Source organism: Austrofundulus limnaeus, unplaced genomic scaffold, assembly GCF_001266775.1.
Source record: "Austrofundulus limnaeus strain Quisiro unplaced genomic scaffold, Austrofundulus_limnaeus-1.0 Scaffold48, whole genome shotgun sequence".
Classification (NCBI taxonomy): domain Eukaryota; kingdom Metazoa; phylum Chordata; class Actinopteri; order Cyprinodontiformes; family Rivulidae; genus Austrofundulus; species Austrofundulus limnaeus.
In genome coordinates, this window is record NW_013952450.1 from 791227 (window position 1) to 795960 (window position 4734).

The window sequence follows — 4734 nt, forward strand, 5'->3', positions numbered from 1 at the left end:
CACGCCAGTGAAAAGTTGGGAATCACATCAGAGGACAAGAGCATTTGATTGATGAGTGGCTAAAATAATGAGCAAGAAACTGCCGTGACGCAGTGGGAGAGGAGAAAGGCAGAGTTTGGAAGCGAGTAATGAAGAAAATTGGAGATAATTGAAACAAAGAACTCTTTGGGTGCAGGAAAAAAAATCACAGGGTAGAATGGAAAGTGGCAGATGAATGATGAAAGGTGTGCACACGAAGAGTAAAGAGAGCGAAGCTGAGGGATCAGTCTAACAGCTGAAGTGAGGCAGGGAGAGAGAGGGAGAAAGAGAGAGCAGCTCCACCAGGGCATCGAGGAGCTGGAAGAACAAACAGAAAGAGACGACGCACAATCCAGTAGCTCCGGCAGCCTCTCTGTAGGCAGCAAAATGTGATTCTGAAACAGGCAAAAACATACAAAAGCTTTTCTGAAATATCCTAATCTGCATTTTCTCAACTGGATCAGTCAGTTTTTAAAATCCTGCTCCTCACTCCTTTTTAAATTTTAAATTTTATTTTTCCATCTGGTCTATCAAGGAGGTCACTGCGGATATGAAAGGGAGCAACACTGACCGAACTGCAGACTGAAAGGTATTTACTTTTTTTTAATGTGTGTCATATTTTAGTTGGAGCTAACAGCAAGATGTGTCTGTATTTCACAATAAAAGTAAAATCAAGGCAGCACTGGAAGCTCAAAGAGAAGTTCAGAGTAGGAAGAAATTATCAAAAGCATTGTGAAGCTGAGTCGGAGGGCTGCACGTCTTCTGAGGTCTTTTTCACATGTTTTATGTACGTAAGTGTGGAGGAAGAACAAAGTGGGACAAGGAGAAATGATCAGAAAAATCTGTATTAATGTTGTATTTTTGCTCCAGAGCTGCTCCACTGTTGAAAGCAAACTACCAGTCTGCTGGACCAGTCGGTCAAACTGAGGGGGGAACATTAGCCTTTCTAGCTGATTTTGATGTTTAGCCATAATTAAACCCCCTGAGACTAGTTTAGAACCCTGTTTCATGCAGATTACTCCATGTTCATTATGACCCATAATTGTACTTTTTTTCCCTTTTGTACAAGAGCTTCTCAAAGTAGGCTTTGACCTGCTGTTACACAGAGACAYGCGCAGGGTGAAATAAAGGAAATGATTCTTGTAATAAAAAAGGTGTTTGACAAGAAGGGAAAAAAGCTTCACGTTTATGATTTCTCTATGAATACAACTCAGTTACAGAGTCGACATGCAGGAGCTCAAAGTGAAAAATAGTGCAGAAATGGAAAAGGTGAGACAAATCTAGTGGGAATTCATCAACACCCTGGTTTCACACACATCTTCAGCTGTGACTTGCCAAAAAGTGTCACCTGATCAGAGCGTTTATGTCACCAGCTGATGGAGAGAAAAGGTGAAAACCTCTCAAAGCTCCCCAAGAGAAAAAACTTGCACACACACCCAGTTTAGGCCTGAGCTGTGGGGTGGGGAAGGAAAAAAAAGTAAACAGGGTGTTAGCGTTCGTTTAGTGTCCACGCTCTGAGCTCTTTCATCCAGCAAAGCATAATTGACTGAGTTTCTTAAGACCTGCCTGACGCGTTTTTGAAGCAACAGTGGCTGGAAAAGTCTGTTTTTCTCAAGAATTGTACCGTAGGGAATTAATTTGTGGGTAAAAAAAAAAATAGGTGGAGAAAACAAACAAATTGGGCAATTTAGAGCAAAGTAGACCCAAAGATTGGCTTCCTCACAACTCAGAAGAGTTGATCATAATGCAACAAGAGCAAAATGTGCCAGAGAGGAACAGACAAATAATGTGATGTGGGGAAACCGCTCAGAGATGGGGCCTCCTGATGTGTCAACAGAGATGCAAGTGTTTTCACCTCYGCCGTGGTCTCACTTCCACCGCAGTCCATCATGTCTCCAGCTGATCCTTCCTGCCCAGTCCTGTTCTTCGTTCTCTCTTTTTTTTTCACTGCAGGAGTCAGTAAACAAGCAGGTCAGAGCTGCAGATGTGACAGCTCTACTGTACGAGGTCCACCGGTCCTCCAGGGCTCGGTGTAGATGCAGAGTGGGACATTACAAGACAGACATGCCAGGGGAATATCTCCTGTGACAGCTCGCTGCTGAAGGAGGACTCGGCCTGACTCTATCAGCTGCAAACTGCTACTGTAGTCATGAGGAAAAGATGCAAAACCAACAAAAAAATATTCCACAAATTAGTCCCGCGGGAATCTTTTAAATGGGATTTGACTGTATGGAGCTGTGAGAAACTGATTTATAAGCAAAAAACTGAGTATATGTGAGGCTGTAATTTATGAACAGCACAGCAAACTGTACAGAAAAGAGATAACATCCTTAAATGTGTTCCTTTTGAAAAAAGGAAACAAAGGTAAATACTTATTTGAACAAATGCTACTCAGGACTGTTTCTAATAAGCTTTCCACTTGTTTGTGAAGGTGACAGAGCTCCATAGTTTGTTTATTTATAGAACTGCTCCTTCCTGACTGTGCGGGTTTTGCATTGTTACATATGGAAAGTGTTTCCCTGGGGGGTGTGGGGAGCTAGTGCCCGACTTTAGAGAGAACTGAAACATTGTTGGAAGTTCTCAACACAACTACAAACTAATAAATTTGACTTCTCTGAAGAACAAGAACTGAGCAAGCTGACACAAGTCCCGCTTTTGATRTTTTAATGAAAACGTTTCAGCTCAGCGACCTCCACTCTTCTTTTTCTTTGCTCATTTCAGGGTCACTTCAGAGCCGACCAAGAACAGGCATACACACACGATTTTTCAAAGAAAAGCATTTCAACAGGAAGCTCTTGTTTAATTCTTTTAGTTATCTGCGTAATATCAGCATAACTGATTGGACTGATTTTGTGGCCCAAGAAAAGACATTCTTGAGAGATTTCAACCATTTTGAAGTAGGTTTGGAAAAAAGAAGTTTGAAGAACAACAAAAAATACAATTTTCTGCAGAGTGCTCAATGACTACTGAAATTTGCTAACAGAGAGGAAAGTTACTTAGTAAAGCTAAAGGAAGCAGAGCTATGAACTCAATTAAGCTAAATGCTAATTAGAAGCTAAAAGTAACAAAACATTAATTTAAACAGCAGAAGGCTAACTAAAACCTAAAAGTAGCTAAAGGCTAGCTAAAAGTAACAAACACTAGGTAAAAGTTAAGGTAGCAAAGCATTCATGTCTTGAACAAGCTGAACACTTTGAAATGTGAAGATTACATATAGATACTTTTGTGGTAATATTGTACAAAGTTTAGATGGGTGCTTTGCAAAAAATGCACAGAAAAGTAAAAACAGGGAAACAAATGATTGATTTTGTACCTTTTGTCAATAGATATCATTTGAACAGTTTCAGTTTGGAGAAAAAGAGTTTCCATCCTACAATTCCGACAAAGTTTGGACATTGTGTAAAACAAATAGAACAAAATATAATGATTTGCAAATCATTTTTGACATATATTCAAACGARTACACTACAAAGACAAGATGTGTAAAGTTTTAACTTTATTTGATTTTTTTGATGCCTGGAACAAGGCCAACAAAAGACCAAGGAATTCTTAAATTACACCTGCTTGAAGCATTCCACAGGTGAGTGTCATGATTGGATATAGGGATCATCCCCAAAAGGCTCGGTCGTTCACAAGCAAGGATGTGGCGAGGTTCACTACTTTGTGAACAACTGTGTGAGCAAATAGTCCAACAGTTTAAGAATATTTTTTTCTCAATGTATAATTGCAAGAACATTAAGGATTTCATMATCTACAGTCCATTATATCATCAAAAGATTCAGAGGATCTGGATAAAGTAAGCAGCAAGACTGAAAACCAACACTGAATGTCCATGACTTTCAATCCTTCAGGAGGCACTGCATTAAAAAAACCAACATAATTTTGTAACATATATATTACCACATGGGCTCAGGAACACTTCTGAAAACCATTGTCAATGAACACAGTTTGTCTCTACATCTACAAGTACAAGTTAAACTCTACCATACAAAGTCAAAGCTATAGATCAACAACACCCAAAAATGCTGCTGACTTCTCTGGACCCGAGCTCATCTGAGATGGACTGACACAAAGTGRAAAAGTGTCCTGTGGTCTGATGAGCTTCAAATTGTTTTTGGAAATCATGGCCAAAAAGGAAACGGACTGTCTGGATTGTTCTCAGCACAATGTTCAAAATCCAGCCTTTCTGATGATATGGGGGTTCATCAGTGCCCATTGCATGGATAACTGTCACATCTGTGAAGACACCAATACTGTTTAAAGGTGCATACAGGTTTTGGAGCAACATATGCTGCCATCCAAGCCATGTCTTTTTTCAGGGATGTCCCGCTTATTTCAGCAAGACAATGCCAAGTCTCACTCTGCACGTGTTACAACAGTGTGGCTTCGTAGAAAAAGAGTGCAGGTACTAGACTGGTCTACCTGCAGTCCAGACCTGACTCCCATTGAAAATATGTGGAGCATTATGAAGCACAAAATACAACAATGGAGATCCCAGACAGTTGAGCAACTGAAGTTGTTCATCAAGCAAGAATGAGAAAGAATTCTACCAACAAAGCTTCAACAATTAATGCCCTCAGTTCCAAAATGCCTATGGAGTGTTGTTCAATGGAAAGGTGATGTAACACAGTGCTAAACATGACCCTGTACCAGCTGTTTTGGAACAGGCTGCAGGCATCAAATTCAAAATGAGTGAATAATTGCAATATATATATA

The 4734-nt window shown here is 40.0% G+C and overlaps 1 protein-coding gene across 2 annotated transcripts in view; it reads left to right on the forward strand.

The window, feature by feature from the left end:
- The window catches only part of LOC106517358 (SH3 and multiple ankyrin repeat domains protein 1), a gene marked incomplete in the record, with an annotated part of 58705 nt that overhangs the window by 1004 nt on the left and 52967 nt on the right, over nt 1–4734 (forward strand). The window contains 1 exon segment of one of the 2 annotated variants that reach the window (XM_014008143.1): nt 554–607. 2 annotated transcript variants of the gene reach the window in all.